This window comes from Notolepis coatsorum, assembly GCF_963971535.1.
Source record: "Notolepis coatsorum genome assembly, chromosome: 18".
NCBI classification, from domain to species: Eukaryota; Metazoa; Chordata; class Actinopteri; order Aulopiformes; family Paralepididae; genus Notolepis; species Notolepis coatsorum.
In genome coordinates this window covers 86,721,313-86,740,096 of record NC_140182.1, presented here as the reverse complement: position 1 = coordinate 86,740,096, position 18,784 = coordinate 86,721,313, and positions in this window count along the sequence as shown.

The following is an 18,784-nucleotide window of genomic DNA, read 5'->3' as shown; positions in this document are numbered from 1 at the left end:
GTTGTCACCTCTGCCACACGGCCCCCGGAGCCAGACAGATGGACCAGAGAAAATAACCGCGGAGAAGAAGAAAGGCCAAGACGGAATTTATGACGATGACGAAGAAGAAGAAAAAGAAAGAAAAAGAAAATAACTGAAGAAGATAGAAGAGAGGAGAGAGATGCTTCAGAGCAATCACAGACAAGCTCCAACGGAACCAAAATGTGCCCTTTGACCCCCACTGTCGACGAACGCAGAATGCTCCCTGTTTGCAGTGCCCCTGGAGTTCAGCCTGCTGGTGGGGAACTCTGGGTCTAGCAGCGCCGACTGTCACTCTTCCCGTCTCCGTGGAGATGTCTTCGTCCTCTGTGCACAATGGGGGAAGCTAGAGGGCTGACAAGCACAGGCGCACCGATGGACAGACGGACAAACCGCAGGCACCCCACTGTGCCGGAGTTGAAATAACAGTCACTTCTCGCAGGAAGTCCTTGCTCACTGGGATGCTTTGACGCACAGACATAACAAAGCAGCCTTTTTTCAGACGCCCTCACAAACACACAGGCAGGGAAACTATTTGGTTAAAAGGGGCCAATGGCAGGATGAGAGTTGAAATGGGGAGCGTGTTTACTATAAATGCTGATTTTGTGGGATTCCTGTGTCCTCAGGCTGCAACAGTGGAGTAAACAGACCAGATCTACCTAACCCAACAAAGTTCAACTGTCTCCATCATTACTCCCCTCCCTCTCTCTCTCTCTCTCTCTCTCTCTCTCTCTCTCTCTCTCTCTCTCTCTCTCTCTCTCTCTCTCTCTCTCTCTCTCTCTCTCTCTCTCTCTCTCTCTCTCTCTCTCTCTCTCTCTCTCTCTCTCCCTCTTTCCATATCAACCCTCTGAACTTGAAACAGTACAAGGCCCTCCCTGACCCAATTGAGATGTCAGGTTACTGTTGTGAAGTCAAACTGGCAAAAAAAGAAAAGAAAAAAAAAGCGATGTCTGTGTAACAGATCCATCTATTAAACATTCCTTTGTGTGTGTGTGTGTGTGTGTGTGTGTGTGTGTGTGTGTGTGTGTGTGTGTGTGTGTGTGTGTGTGTGTGTGTGTGTGTGTGTGTGTGTGTGTGTGTGTGTGTGTGTGTGTGTGTGTGTGTGTGTGTGTGTGTGTGTGTGAGGCCCCACTGAGGTTCTGTGTGCTGCAGACACAACAAAGGGGAACTGTGTTTGACAGTCCGCCCCGTGCCAGAACTGACCTGAAGCCGATGGGCAGCCAAGACTATAGGACACTCTGAACCCACCTCAGGCTACTTACTGAAGCTCACAGACACATGGACACGCACAGACACACAGATGCACAAACAAACATACAGAGAAATACATGCATACTAGGGGTGTAACAGTCTCAATACCGAATTAAAAAGTGTTATACATTGTATTGATATTACAGGTTTATTACCGGTGATAGTTACAACACTCACCACTGTATTCTTCATGGTAAGGTCAGTTGGTCCTCAGTAACGGACAGGCGTGATAACCATTGGTACCTGTATATTTATAAAGCCCTACTCAGTAAATGACCACCTTATATCTCAGCTATGTTGCAATGGACTGGCCAATGACTGTCTGGTTTTTCAGGCACCCTATGCTAGACCTGACTGCTTTTTGTGTTGATGCAGCCATGTCATGGAATCTCTTGCAAAATGTAGTACTTTTGTCTCACTGGGGCACATTAGATCTAGAACAGAACATTGGCAATTTGTAATTGTGTTCCTTGACCTGCTAATACTGTCCCATTGTTGTCTTATTTATTTGTAATATATAGTTATGCTTGTACATGTCAAAATACTTCCCAAAGGTCAGTGAATACCACGATCACAACACCAGAGGGAGCTCCACAAATCATGTTAAACCCAGATTCGGCTCAAACAATGGACTAAACACTTTTCGCAATTATGCCACATCAATGTGGAACGCCCTACCCAAAGCTGTAAAGGAATGTGAATCACTACCCACTTTCAAAAACACTCTCAAAAAACACCTACGGGAGACTGCAATTCGAAACTGGCCCCTGTAAATGTCCTAACACAACCCCCCCCCCCAATGTACAGTAAATGACCAAGTATGGTCTTGTCAATATTCCAATGTACAGTTTTGCTTGTTCAGTTGTACAGTGTCCCCCACCCACTCCTCCTACCCACCCCCCCCCCCCCCCCAACCTCCTCCAATGTACAGTTTCTATGTCAAATGTATATACTCTCTTTTCTGGACTCTTTTCGTATCACAAACAGTACTGTATTTGCAAATCTGGTATGTCATAAATGTATAGATGTAGCAGTACTGTCTATCTGTATGTCATGTATGTCATATATGTTATGATGAATTGAAAATGGGGGACCCTGATGTAAACAAGACGAAAGTCTTTCTCTGGTCTGCATCCCCTTAACAATTGTATGTATTGAGCTGTACTGTACTGTACCCATTCTGCAATCTGTTAATAAAATGTTTAATCAATCAATCAATTGTGATTGTACAATTGCTCTTGTTTTACTGTTTACTTTAAATGATTGCATGCTCTGTAATTTATGATGCTATCATCATGTACCCTCGTCATTGAAAATGAGGGTCCCCCTCAATTGACTCCTGAGGTAAAATAAAGTCTAAATAAAAAATATTATTATTATTATTATTATTATTATTATTATTATTATTATTATTATTATTATTATTATTATTATTATTATTATTATTATTATTATTATTATTATTATTATTATTATTATTATTATTATTATTATTATTATTATTATTATTATTATTATTATTATTATTATTATTATTATTAATAATAATAATAATAATAATAATAATAATAATAATAATAATAATAATAATAATAATAATAATAATAATAATAATAATAATAATAATAATAATAATAATAATAATAATAATAATAATAAACGTTATTTGTATAGCACCATTCATACAGGAATTGCAGCCCAAAATGCTTTACAGCATAAAATAGAGTAAAATAGACATACAATGAGCTCTCTTAAAATAAGTCTCAAATTAAATGCTATGGCTACTGCTATTAGCATAATGTTTAAGGCTCATTTTCATTGTTTACTTCTTTGAAATATATATATTCTTTTCATTCTGCTCTGTAGTATGACTACATTTGAATGCGTAAACAATTGAAAATCAAATCGTGAAATGTGTTTTTATTTTCAAAATGTATTTCTTACAGGTTACCAAATCTCAAGGAAGTACTGGTACTGTAATAAATGCAATTCTTCTCCATGCTTGATAATATTACAGTGTAACTGCAAAGTAAACAAGCTCTAGGACTTCACCAGTTATGTTCTGTGACAGTACCAGAGCACAGTAAAATATAACCATCGCAAATCACAAAGTCTTACCGTAAAACTGTGGTTTGAAGGTTGGTTTGAAGGTTGATTTGTCAGACTAATTGCTCCATCGTATCGACAGCGTATCTACACAGAATATCATTTCACACAACCCCTCCCTGTGAAAGGCACGGAGTGTTGTGACAAGAAACACTTTCGTGCCGTGCCTCAATACCACAGTACTGTATATTAACCCAGTGTCAGGCCCCGCTGTGGAGCTGCCAAGCCATCAGTGGACATGGGTGAATGCTACAGAAGATCTTTACATGATATCTATATTCACGGAACCACTGCATAGCAAAATACACTCAGACAGTGCCAAGAAAAGAAAAACCACAATCTTATATCCAAACATATCAGGCCATTGGTATAGGAACCCTCAATCTGCCAAATACAATGTCGGAGATCAACCATGTGAATGTGGATGGAGGGCAATGTTTGAAGTGAGACAACAGATGGAGGGAGGAAAAGATACTGAACTCACTGCACTAGCTTCTCTCCATTTATAAGTGACGGGAAATGTATGTACTCAGTTCCTTTACTTAAAGGGTAACACCACCCAATTTAAGAATGTACAGTATATTCTGCATATTACCCTAACAGGATTCCTATAGACAGGTTTCTTGTTTACAATAAGCGATGAATCTCCACTGGTATCACATCACTGAGTAACCCTCTACCTGCGCGAGCTGTGGCGCTCATAAAGTACAACAGGGCTCTATGGAGAAAACATGGCACTCCCGTGACTAAAAGTTGTTTCAAACAAAAACGGCTGAATGTCATTTAGCCAATTCTTTCACCTTTTACATATCTAGCTTTGGCATGGATTGATCGTTTAGATTGCTAGAATGGCTAACAAATGCAAACATATTGTAGTCCGCCCTAGGGCTGTCTTAAATACTTCGAAGCTTCGTTCGATGGCATGAGCTTCGAACATAAAAAAATAATTTAAGTGTAAAGAAAAATGTGCCTCCAAAATGCATCTCCAAGGGAATATCCCTTGGAGTTGTACACAACGGCGACGCCACACAAAACATTAATAAGGCTATGCCTATGCTGCTATGACTAATGTGTTACCAAGTTGGCTAATTTAATTGTAATCATCTGCTTTTGTAGGTGCATTGTCCGATATAATTATAAATGATAAATAAAATATTTATATAATTGTTTGCTTGATAGACGAAGGTTGCAACATAATTATGTAATGTCATGTCGTTGGCTGTGAGCGCAGCCCCACTGCACCCAGGCAGCGCAGCCGAGTGAAACCTTGTTGGCTGCGTCACAGTCACGAAAGGGGCTACTTAATTAATTAATCCAATCCACTTTATTTATAGAGCACATTTAAAAACAACAACGTTTACCAAAGTGCTGTACAAGTTCCACAACATAAGATAATTTTTTTTTATATTATAATTAATATATATATATATATTTTTTAAGCTTCGAATTAAAATCGAAGCTCGGTCCCGAAGCTTCGATTGCCAAAAAAAGCTTTGAAGGTCAGCCCGTGCCCCGTTGTTCTGACCTTGATGCGTGGGCACACTGAGTCGAACGTGGAAGAAAAACCTTTTTATTAAAACGTACTCCGTTCTCTTCCTCGAGGTACCACTGGTCTCTGCTCTCTCTGCCTGCCTCACAGCGTCAGTTCCTGGGTCAGTGGGGGTCTGCCAAGGGGGTTGGTTCTGACTAGCTAGAACCTAGCTCCCAGATAGCTCTGCTGCCGTCTGGTGGCCGGCCTAAAGGTTTCAGTTGAAGGCGTGTTTGCTGAGGGAGTCCGCCGGATATAAAAACATCGTTAGGGCTCGCGTCCACCTGCCTCATATTTATGACCGCACGCGTCTTTTTTCAATGTATTCCAATGGGGAGGGGCCGTATGCGGCCGCCTATAGGAAGTGCGCTGCAGTCGGCTTCTTTTTTCAGCGCCTTTCAGCTTTATTGTGCGGCCGCACCAGCGTTTAAAGTTTAAACTTGCTGAACTTTTTTTCTCACCGCATGCGCCTGCCCCAGTACTACCGGGCGCACTGCCAGCGTTTTTCAGGTGAAAATGTGAGATAGGTGGACCCGGGCCCTTATGCTCCCTCAATTGACGGATGTCCGCGGCGAGCCGGCACAGCGCCTGCACGGAGCGTCGGGAGCGAGCCCCCCTGTTCCGGGCTAGTTATCATGTTCAATGAATTGTTTGCTGAAGCTAAACAGAATCGCCAAAATGCCTGCAAACACTTTTCACAAACACTAGAAACTGTCGGAAACTGAACGAATGCTATAATATGTCCAACAACTGCCTATAATTTATTAAAAACACTACTTACACATCGTTTCAAAATGCACGCTAACACCTTTGTTCCTGGGTAGAATTATGATTCTCGACCGCTCTCTCTCTCAGTATCTCCAAATGACAACAGCGATTTTCCGAGTACTCCCGTTAAACCCTATTTGGGACTTCCGGAAAGAGATTAAAGGGGATTAAAGGGGAAGTCCTTATCTTTAAGAATCTGTTGAAATTTCGTCCCTCCAATGAATGGGCCCAATCTGCAATAGCGCCCAACAGCGCCCTCTCCAGCATCGACGCTGCATTCCGGATTACAAGAGTTTTAACAAGTTGATGATATTGTTTTGTACTGCACTCCACCAAGATAATGTGATTCTTTTGTTGATTTAGACACTTTTGTTGTTGTAGAGTCCGGTATTTTGTATTCTGTTTCAGAGTGGCCAGAAAGGAAGCCAAACCAACTTGGTATAGTTGTGCTGTAGTTATTTAGTGAGACTGCTGTGATATCAACAGAGTGAGGTCTAAGGGATCCCCTTTTGTTTATTGTAGGTCCTTGGTGTTTATCCATATTTGTGTTGAATATTTGTGTAGCATAAAGATGGCTGCCTTTGAACCAGAGGAATGCTTTGCAGAAGAGCTCACATGTCTATATGTCTACTCAGTTTAAGAAGCCACTGTTACGTCAATTGAAAGACTAACTAGATAATAAAAAATTCCAACAAAATACCACATTAAGACAACAAAACCTGAAGGAAAGCCATAGAAAACATAATGCTGTGATTTGGTAGCAAAAACATTTGACATTTGGACATTTCTGTTCATTGGATCCACAAGAGTTTCACCTTTCCAGTCCTACCTGGGTTCAAGTCTATGCACTGCGCTGTTTCTGCTATCACTTTAGTTGTGAATGACAATGCCTTGGATAAAAAAAAGAAAATCCGTAAACTTGGGAGTTTTTACCAATAACTAAGGGTTATTTGTTCCAGTTCTTTTTACAATTTATTTTAATAATATTATTTCATCTGTAACTAACTGCCATGTACATTTATACACAGATGATACAATAGTGTAGTATAGCTAGCTGTGGAGAATTTCTTTAATGTTCTCCAAGCTGCAATTAATGATCTTAAACTTGTATTGAATGAATACAACTAAGTGTATGTTGTTCTCTAGAGCAATATGTATTGGTGGTGAATACCTTTATATTTCCTCTGTACAATGTTCCACTATTGATATTGTTACAGAATATAAATACCTTGGTATCTGGATAGATGACAAATTCATGTTCAGATATCATCAAATTACGACAAAAAAGGATTTATAAGCATGCCTCTACCTCTTAAGCCATTGGATACTGTTTATGATTTAGCTCTTTTAATTTATTACTGGTGATGTTTACCTCTTAACACGCAACGGCCGTATACTCTTGAGGATGAATTGTCCGCTGGCGCCCGACGCCACTTTGGCGACCTCTAGCGGCTCGGGTGTGCATATTCCGATACATGGGGATGAGCAAATCAGGGATCTAGGTAAAAAGTCACGAGCGAAAACAGGAAGTAAAAAATTAGGAGTCTATGAGAAAATGGAAACCTGCAGACCTTTTTTTCCCTCCTTTTACCAAAATCGCTCTATATCACTCATTACTAAACAGATTTTTATGAAATGTGGACATGTACTACACAAGACGTCAGGCTATGGACCCAGGGTGTTTTTTGGAAATATACTTTTGGATATTGTGCAATGTAACCATGAGAATATTCACATGCATCACATTAGATGAACTCTGCAAAGCTGTCTCAGAATGTAACTCCTCCACCTCAGACATTGATCCTATACCTACAGCTTTCTTCAAACGGGTGTTTAATAGTGTTTTAAGTCCTGTGCTAGATATCATCAACACTTCCCTTAGAACTGGTATTTTCCCAGATGCCTTTAAAACAGCAGTTGTAAAGCCATTACTAAAAAAACCTAACTTGAATAGTAATATACTGGCAAACTATCGACCAATATCTAACCTACCATTCATTAGTAAAGTACTTGAAAAGATAGTTTCAACTCAAATTAATTCCTTTCTTGAAGAAAACAACTTCTTAGAAGAATTTCGGGATTCAGAAAATATAGCACTGAAACGTACGGTTATCCTATAACCATAGTTATATGAGTAATAGCGGCGCTCTGCGCCTACTGGAATATATCCCATATCAGTCTATATACTGAATACATTTCTCCACATGTACCTATACACACCCATCCGCCTGGCCACACCCCCATCCGATCCTCTACATAAGCAGGGGTGTGGCCATACTAACAGCTCCTTCCCAAGTCTTTCACCACCAAGGCGAAAACCACGGGGTCCTCAGTGAGTCCGGCGCAGAGCGCCGCTATTACTCCACAGGGCTCTACGCTAACCTTTCTCACTAGGGGCACAGGTGCTCCTAAAATTTAGGAGCACAGAAAGAAATTTAGGAGCACCCAGAAATATTTAGGAGCACAGTGAAAATATTTCAACAGAGTTTATTTATTTTTTTTAAATATATGTATATTTGTACTGTGCGTGCATGTGCAAACGGGAACGGGACACACATCTGTGCAATAGCACATACCACCAAAGTCACTGGCCCACTGTGTGCGTGTGTGTGTATCATCTGCGTGTGCAAACGGGAATGGGACACAGACATTTGAACTATTAATTAAGTGATTAATGCCTACTGTGGCAAAGTTGTAGCCAACAACTAGGCCTAATAAGAAAGGCCATTGTGACATTGAACAAAAAGGAGACACTGGCATTACCACCAGGGCCATCAGTAGAGGGGGGAGCTAGTGTTACTCTTCTAGAAAAATAATCCTTTCAGGGTTGCCTATTGAAATACTGTAAACCTCCAGTACAGAAACATTGTTTATGAGTTTGCGTGTCAGGTAGACCATTGATTGACAGTCGATTCTGCCAATTACGACGTCACACCGCTTGCACTCTGGCCGTCCGGCGCTGCAGCTGGCCCATATTGCCCACCTCTGCGGTTGATAACGCTAGCCAAGTTAGCTGTACACACATACACAGTGGGCCAGTTACTTTGATGTAGGGGTGTAGCAATGCATCGCAATGCATCGATCCTACTTTGCAATATTTACAAAACATGACATTGTTTTCGAACTCTAGCCATGGGAAAATGTTTAGCCAATTCACGTTAAATTTGTATGTCTTCCCTCCGGCTCCAGTGGGTGTAGCTTCGCTAGCTACAGTGGCTCCAGTGGGTGTAGCTTCGCTAGCTACAGTGGGTACATTGGGTGCTACAGTGGGGGTAGTAGTGGGTGTAGCCTCGCTAGCTTGGCCAACTTCACTAGCATGCCTCTGTAACATGAGCTGCCTTGCCTGACTTCTCATTCTCCGGTATCTTTCGCGCAAAATAAAAATGAATGGGCTTCGACATGGCTGTATTGTCTGACTCAGACAGTGACGCTGATCATTACTTTCAGTTTCCAGTCGCATGACCACAGGAAACTCTACTGTGATTGGAACGTTTATGCGGCTGTGAACTGTGGGACTTGTAGTTTTTTAACGATTCTCGCAGCGTAGAAAAAAAATAACGAATGAGGCTGTAATCTGCACTCGCACACTGTGCAAGTAATTGATTTTTCAGGTTCGCACACACATATTTTTAGGGGCATATGCAAGCAATATGGTCGCACTGTAGAGCCCTGCTCCATATAACTATGGTTATAGTATAACCGTACGTTATATATTGTATAGTTTACGCTCTGCGCCTACTGGAATACAGGAGCTGAGCAGAGCGGAAGCTCGACAAATGTACCCACTGAGGCACCCCACAACCATCAGAACCGGGGAGGACCCGAGCCCCCGGACCCCTCTAGTGGAGGACGGGAGGGAATCGGATCCGACTGTGCGAAGAGGGTTTAGCAACTCAACGCACAGCGTGAGCAGAACGTGGGACTTACCTTCCCACAGAAGAACCCACAACTACACAGGCGCGCAACCCACATGCCACTAGGGAACGAACGGGAAGAAGAAAACGCCCGCTACAACCCCTAATATCACAGGGTCAAAGGCAAAAACCCAACCCCGTGACAAGGCCGTAGGAGCGGAGCGCGAAGGAGGACCCAGCCCCAGGAAGGGACTGGACCCCCCGGAAAAGGGGGCCCGGTGAGGCCAACGACGCCGCAGCATCGAGACCCCACCAGGCGGTCACTAGTGACACCACCCCCCACATCGCCAGGGTATCGGACAGGGCCCATCCAAGAGCAGGCCCTTCCCCCCTACAGCACGCCGCCCTGAAGCACTCAAGAGGCTACACCCACAGCGGGACCAGGCAGCGCACCGGGGAGACAACCCCCAAAGAGGTTGATCCCTCAATCCAGGTAACAGGTCAAAAAGACTTGACCTGAGCCTGGAGCACTGCGGACTAGACAGGCGCCAAAGGGGTTTGCTGAAAACAGCCCCCCGGCAGAAGGGGCGTACGGTATGCTGTGCACCATGTCGCAGCCTCCACAAAAAAACCCGACCCTCTAGAGGGGCCGAGGCAGAGAAGGCAGACACGATTGGCAGACGTCATGAAAGGTGCGGGGGCACACTTGCAGGCAGACAGGGTCAAGCCCGGCCTAACCCGAGAGTCGACTCCGCTACCAACACACCTGGAAACCAACCACCACCTAACAGGAGGCGGTTGTTCCTACAGTATAACCCCCCCAAGAAAAAACTCCAAAACATAACTGCGGGTATACACCGGCTATACAGCAGTACAAGTGTTTCAGTCCTCAAGAAGGGGTTAACCCAGGCCAACAGGTCGACGAGAACGAGTCCGGACCTTGGCCCGGCGGACCGGGACATACACAGGGATGCCAGAGGGGTACAAGAACCACCTCGACAGCCCCCTCCCAGCCCCACCAAGCAGGAGAAGAGAGGGGCGAAAAAAGAATGGAGAAGGACCAAGCTCCTTTAGCACAGCGCAAGGTACAACACAATATGGACCAAGCAACAGTGAAGGATAACACGCAGTGACATAACCACGAACACCTCCATAACATCAAACCCTGCAACGCCCGGGCCGACCCGGCATTTTCCCCCCGAAAAAGCACAAGTCTCTCAGGGTACCAGAACAGCAGATTTGCGCCCCGGCGGACAACGGGTTAACTGACCTGGTTTGGCGCGACCAGAACCAGTCTCGTGTCTTAATCACGCCGCCATCCCCAGTCCCAGGAGGGGAGTAGGTACGCGTGTCAATCTAAAACATCACAGAGGGCGCCACCAAGCCGCGCCCGGTGGCCCACCCCAAAGGCGTGAGACCCCCCGCCAATGCTTTGATCTATTCCGTTATCACCCCCCAGAGATGAACGAGAATTCATCGAGAGACAAAACTCCATCCTAGTTGCCCCATAAAAACGCTGTTTCAATGATGAGCAACCAAGGCGCGCAAGCCCATGCGTGGTTCCACACAGAAGCACCCAGGGCCAGCACTATGTACACCTCGAGACCCAAAACATATCAATGGTAATTCTAACAAGAACCCAGATAACGTTTCCTCCAAGCCGCCTGGGAGAGCGGCAGGAAGCTGGCCAAGACACGATATGGGTCCCATATGACGCATCCGAGGGAAAACACCCCTGTCAACCCTGCCCTATAAAAGAGAGGAGACAGGGAACCCCCAGAGAGAGACTTCCCACGTGAGTAATAATTGAAAAGATATATGCAACATTGAGCTACGTGTCCAAAAAGATTCATGTAACAATTGGACTAAGACTATCTGAGGAGGAGGCTCTGAAACTCTGAGGAGGCTCTCTCACTGAGAGGGAGGTTCTGAAACTCACAGAGGAGGCTCTGAAACTCCCTGAGGAGGAGGCTCTGAAACTCCCTGAGGAGGAGGCTCTGAAACTCCCTGAGGAGGAGGCTCTGACCCAATATACACATACTAGTAGGGAGCAGAGCAGAAGAACAAATTGTCTCTACTGCATTGCATCACCTACCAAGCTCAAGACACATACAACAGAGCGCAGAGCAGAACTTCTTTTTAAGTTCTCACGCACCGCATAACTCATCTTGACAATAACAGAGGTCCACAACATGGAGCCTGAAAAGAACTCACGGAAGTCTCACAACCAATAGAAACGCGCCCAGTGACGTACTCTATGGCGGGGGGAATTCCGGGACCCACCAACCAAATATGGCGTGGGACCAGGGAACTCCCTTCCCCCCCCCCTCCCTACCCTGTGACGCGCTGACCCAGCAACGTGACAGGAAGCCCGAAGGACAGGAGGTCCAACCCCCTGACCAATCAGAAAAAAAGGGGAGGGAGGGTTTATCAGTTCACCCCCTCATGACCCCTCACCCCTGATACGATGCAATGACAAAGCAGAGCCATGACACCAGTCATAGCGTGCTACATGAAGCGCATGTATACCTGTCAAGGTAACAGCTTCACATAGGCTCATGTGCGAACCTGCCACCTGAATTTTTACACCTTTTCCTAAAGGAATAAAAAACACAGACCAAGAGAGGGCCAAGGGCCCTGGTACAAGAGCTTACACATGTAACTTCTGTAGGCCAACACCTAACCCAGTTGTGGATCTTAAACGTGAAACGACACACACAACCCTCCATCACAACAAAAAAGGGCGAAAGCACACTCTCACTACTGTAAGAGGAACGCCGTTTTACATGACGAGAGAAGACACAAGTCCTTGATTAAGTACTGGTCACAGGCCTTGCTAAGTGCACATGACAGCAACCAAACAATTTTCAGAAAAAAATTGCCTCTCTAAGCAAGAGCACAACCCCAGCAAAAGCTGAGGGGTTACACCGTATCCCCAAAAACATAGTGAAACAACACACAAACCGGGGAAACCCACCACTCACCACCTTACCCCTGATACGACGCCAATGTGTAGAGTAAGCTTTACATCATGCACACCAGCACAGTCGAAGACCTTGCTTGAACAGGCACAGCCCTGTTCATGTGTGAAAAAAAACGTGCCACTTGTTATTGTCATCACAAGCTGAGAGAGGGACTCATCCCTCGATCACATGCCACTATGCACAGCATTGTAGGGTAACTGCCAGTTGTGGGCTCAGCCACGTTGTCTAACGTTACATGAACACACACAACTTCTCATCATACAACAAAAACCCAGTTCATTTGACTTCACGTAAAAAACAACGCTGTTTCTAGGTAGAGAGAAAAGCACAAGCTTTGGTCAACGTTACCCAAGCTATACAAGCGACCAAGACAATTCACACACAGCACATGTCGTATCTCCAAATGTAGCGAAGTAACATACGTTATAAAAACATTGTTATCAACAAAACATTCGGGAGGGGAAGGAAGGAAGAGTGGGGTAATGTCCAATGTACATCTTACCTGCACCAAGGAACGCAGGACGAAAAGGCCGCAACACAGGCTGGTCTCCACGTTGACGAAAGGCCTCTCGCTGGCGGACAGAGGGTATCCGTTTGTCCAGAGACCCGGGGACTTGAACCGCAGATTCGGAATCACGGTCCCAGTAAAACAAAGCTCCCGATAACGTGGGCATCAAACCAGAACCCTCTCCACGCCGCTAAGAGGCAGCGAAAAAAGGATACCAGCCTGGAGCAGGACCTTCGTAAGCTGTGTAGCTGTTCCCCCCACAACCAACACACCTGGCGCCCGTGTTGCAAAAACATCCCCCGCCCCAGAGAGGCCGCCAGCCCTCACACTGCAGAGCGCCTCCCAAGCAAAGTGTCCAACTGCAGAGCCGGAGGTAATGCCGGCGGGGATTGCTCAGCGACGTGAGCCCCTACTACGAAGCTCCAATGATGGACAGAATGATCATCATCTTCTAGACACAGGCGAAGACATTATCTCTGTATTTCCTCGAAAAGTAGTGAGAGAGAAAACAAAGATATAATGTCAACGCAGCTCCTTCTCTTCAACGTAACTCCTTTCCAACCATTTTACACTAAACTCAAGTGGTGTATACAGACACTCGCCGTGGTGAAAATAGGGAAGGAACTGTTAGTATGGCCACACCCCTGCTTATGTAGAGGAGCGGATGGGGGTGTGGCCAGGCGGATGGGTGTAGGTACATGTGGAGAAATTTATTCAGTATATAGACTGATATGGGATATATTCCAGTAGGCGCAGAGCGTAAGCTATACGATATATAACTGCCCTCACCAAAATAATCAGTGACCTCAGACTAAACTCTGACGAGAATAAGGTCTCCATCCTTATCCTGCTAGGTCTCAGTGCAGCATTCGATACAATCGGTCACGATATTCTAATCAATCGTCTTGAAAACCTTGTCGGTTTCTCAGACTATGTGCTAAGCTGGTTTAAAACATACATCAGAGGGAGGAAATTCTATGTTAAACTAGGAGGCCACATGTCTGAGATATATGACAACAACTATGGAGTTGCACAAGGGAGTTGCTTAGGTACTTTACCCTTCTCCCTACATGTTACCGCTGGGTGATATCATCCGAGAACATAATGTAGGTTTCCATAGCTATGCGGATGATACACAACTGTACATATCTGCTGAACCAAATGATACAGCTATTAACGATGAACTTGCTATAACCAAGTTCTGTGAGTAATGGTGACGCTCGGCGTCACTACTGCACTGTACCTCGCTCGTGCACGCGCACTGAATAAAAAATTCCACAATGTACCTTTACATCCCAACATCCGTCTGACCACACCCCTATCAGCTTACCTTCATAAGCAGGTGTGTGGCCACCTACTCGCCTCCTTCCCAAGCTTTCACCACAAGGTGAGATCAAGGGCTGCAGCGGCGTCTGACGCTGAGCGTCACCATTACTCACAGAACTTGGTTATAGCCATAACCTATCGTTCTGTGTCGTATGGCTCCGCTCTGCGTCACTACTGCACAAGGGAGGCCAAGCGAGAGCCATCGCCCGACAAATGTACCCCACTGAGGCCCCCCACAACCATCAGATCGGGGAGGACTGAGCCCCCCCGACCCCCCCTAATGGAGGGCACCCCTCCTATTGGAGGTTCCCGGGAGGGCGACGGACCCGACCGTGCGAAGAGGCACTCAAGCAACTCAACGCACAGGGTGAGCAGACCGTGGCTTGACCCCACGACTACACACACGCACAACCCGCATGCCACCCGGGAACGAACGGAAGCAACAACCTCGTTACTGCCCCCAGAATCACAGGGTCAAGAGCAAACCCAACCCCGTGGCAAGGCCGTAGCAGCGGAGCGCGAAGGAAGACCCCCACTTAGTGACACCGCCCCCCACATCGCCAGCGTATTCGGATAAGTCCCCTCCAAGAGCGGGCCCTTTCCCCCCAATAGCACACCGCCTGGCATACTGACCCTGCAGAACAGGCAGTCAGCATGGCCGTAAGCACTCAAGAGGTTAACCAACGGAAGCAGGCAGCGTACCGGGGAAACCAGGCAACAGGCTGTAACCTGAGCCTGGAGCACTGCGGACGAGACAGGCGCCAAAGGAGTCAGCTGAAAACAGCCGCCCCGGCGGAAGGGGCGTATGCTGGCGTTGTTGATCACCATGACAAAGCCTCCTTTAAACCCCCCCCCCAGAGGGTATGAGGCAGAGAAGGCTGACATGATTGGCAGATGTCATGAACGTGCAGGGGCACACTCAACCGGGTAACCCGGGAGGTGACTCTGCCCCAACACACCAGGGAACCAACCACCCCGTCGTTACCCTATGCGGTGGTTGTTCCTATAACCCCTCAGGAAACTCCAAAACACACCTGCGGGCATTATACCGCAGTACAAGTGTTTCAGTTTTCAAAAAAGGGTTATTCCAGGCCTACAGCGGTCGACGAAACATTACTTCGGACCGGGCCCGGCGGCACGGGAAGCACAGAGTTACCAGAGGAGGTCCAAGACCACCCCAACAGCCCCCTCTTCGACACGCGTGAGAGAGGAGCGAAAAGAATGGAGAACCAGCCCCAAGCACACCGCACTTGGTATTCCCAGACGGTCTCCCAACCAAGTACTAACCAGGACCAAACCTGCGTAGCGGCCGAGATCGAACGAGATCGGGCGTGTACAGGTTGGCATGGCCGTAAGTCATTACGACAGTGCAGAGTACAATATGTACCCAACAAGGGTCTCCATAGCGCCTAACCCTGCGACACCCGGACCAACCTGGCATTTTCCCCCCCGAAAAAAGCACAAGTCCCTCAGGGTACCAGAACAGCAGATCTGCATCCCCGGCGGACAACGGGTTTAACTGATCTGGACCAGCGTGACCAGAACCAGTCCCGTGCCCTAACCACGCCGACCTGCCTACTCCAGGAGAAGGGGCAGATATGCGTGTGGATCTTAAAACATGAAAAGAAGGCGCCACCCAGACGGTCGGTGCGAACCGCGCCCGGTGGCCCACCCCAAGGGCGTGAGACCCCTCTACATATGTTCAGATCCATTCCGACATCATCCCCCAGATATGAACGAGAATCCGTCGATAACCAATACAGGTCGTCGGAAGAGGAAAAAACCTCCATCCCAGTTGCTTTATAAAAATGCTGTTTTAACCACAAGCAACCAAGGCGTGCTAGTCACCCGCCTGATCTTCAACAGAACACCCCGAGCTAGCACTTAAGCGTGCGTCGGGACACAACCACATCAATGAACAGGCTATTTAGACCTTTCAGTGAATCCCCAAGGCGCCCAGGGGAACGACAAGAGGGGTGTGGTGCTTCCTAAACTCCAACTCTTTTTAATAAAAAGAAGGAAGCACCAACAGCATGAATCCCAGTCTACACAGCCGAGGGTAAAAACTGTTTATATTTTTACATCCAGTCACCCCTTCCACAGAGGATTTAGACCGAAATTCCCCAGAAAGCCTTCCCACGTGAGTCGTAGAATGAAAAAGCCATGGCAACTGCGAGTCACGTGACCAACTGACTCAAGTTACACATAAAATCGAGCGTAGCGGACCCGTAAGTCCTACGCTCTAACCCGACACTTTGACACAACAGATCTTACGTAAAGATCTAACTCACGGAAGCCATCGTCATAGCAACGTATCGTATGCTATGACGGGGGGAAACCCCACACACAACTCCTGTTTGTAATAGGAGCAGAGTCAGGACAACCCCCCCCCCCCCCCCCCCCCAGCCAAGGCGTGTAACGGCTTGGCCCTGACTGGCCCAACAGGAGATGAGAAAACCCATTTGACCAATCAAGTGGGAAGGAGGGGTTTATTCGGCACCCCCTCACAAAACCCTTCCCCCTACACACAATAACAACTGTAGTATATGAAACCTTTGGTAGAATGCCAATGAATAGCGCAAGCTAATACAATGCATGCTACCCACAGACTGTGAACAGGGTTTACAACAAAACCAAGTCGTGTGTGTGTGTGAATCCTACACCCGCATTCCATGTTGTACATAGAAAAAACACTGATAGAGAGTATAACGGCTAGGCCGTGGAACGTGTGTATACGAGCATTACTGCAACTAACACAACAGTGTTGTAGTTCAACATTACTTTGTGTGTAAGCAACAGACCATACAACCAGCTTCTACCTGCATGTGGAGCGTCAGGCCAAGATAGAAACCCTTCTATAACCGAGTGTATGCTGCAGACCTTGCTTTAATCTCATAACACGAACGTAACTCATCCATCAATGTATACCAATGCAGATTCACACTTTGCAACCTCATCATATGTTTTGGTGAAGAAACACACAGTTTGTTTAACCAAAAAATACAGTCCCCCTTTAGAGGGGACTTTTTATTTAAGCAAACAAATAATATGAGAGGGCCGGGAGGGGTAAACAGAGGGGACAGCATGGGGAAAAAAGTCATTGCCTAGCGGCGTCTGCTGCCTCGAGCCGCTTGGGCTTTGCCACCCCGAGAAGCCCCGGAGGGACGGTAGGTAATCGGTTGCTGGTCTCGTCGATCCCTACCGTCTCCTCCGGTCGTAGATGGGCCGGCTGCAGCAGCAGCACCGTCTCTCCTCCTGGCCTTCGTCGACGAGCCAGCAGTGGCGATGGAGGCAGTGGCAGCCACGGCGGAGGAAGCTCGACGACCTGGAAGCCGTCTGACTCCACCGGTGATGACGGGAGGTGGAAAATGGGGTTGGAGCACGGATCTCTCCTCTGCCATCTCTCTGCATGTTGAGGTCATCAATTGCAGGGCCTTCCCGAACAGTCCAGCATCGGAGAGGGTGGCCGTCAGAAGAGGAGCCCTCTTCTTCTCCGGCACACGGGCCTGCTCCAGCCAAAGGTGCCGCTGGATCAGAGTTGCCAGGGCGCGCACTTTCCCAGAGGCTATGCTGCCTGGGTGAGCTGATCATGTTGTACCTCCGACTGCTCTGTGCCGCCCGTCATTATTCCGGATACAAATCTTGCCAGCTGTGCGATATTAGACGCAGCAGCCAGCGATTGTGTACCCGCGATGAACGACTGGTCACTCCAATACGCCAACCGCCTAGCCGATTTTCCTTGGAGAACCGGCTTGCATAACGGCTCCCACACCACAGAGGAGAGCGGCCATCGGCCTATCAAGCCGTGGCACACCCTCTCTCATACCTTCAACCAAACCCACCACCCGCATAACTGGTACGTAGGCGGGAGTGAGGCCCATGATGTGGGACACCACCTGGCCCCGACGAACATAGGCCCCCATTGAGGGGAAAAATGGGTAGACAACGTCCACCCCTCTCACCGGGCGACGCTGCCAGAGATGACCTATTAGATCATCAGGGACAGGAGCAGGCAGTGGCTGCGGCAGCGGCACGCCGTTTGCAGCGGCCGCCACCGCCATAAGCTCTGGGAACAAAGCCCGCAGTTCCCCCTGCAGACTTTCCTCCACCGAACCCGCATCCCTCACATGCAGCAGGCTTCGACTGGTTAAGGAGCCACAGTCTGATGTGGCTGATAGTAGGGCATCCTGCCGATGAGGCCGAGGGGTTTCCCCGACATCCTCGAACAAGGCGCCCCAAGGAGACATATCCCCCCCCTCCAGTGTTACCTGGACGGGTGGGATATTCGTCTCTACTGGGCCTTCAAACAAGAACCCGTCCACCTCTACCATGCAATCCTCTGTTTCCATTGGGCAGCTAGAGACCGACTCATCCTCGCTGGTCTACAGCAATTCCCCAAACCCAGGCCGTTCACATCTGCAGGACACCATCTTGCGACGGG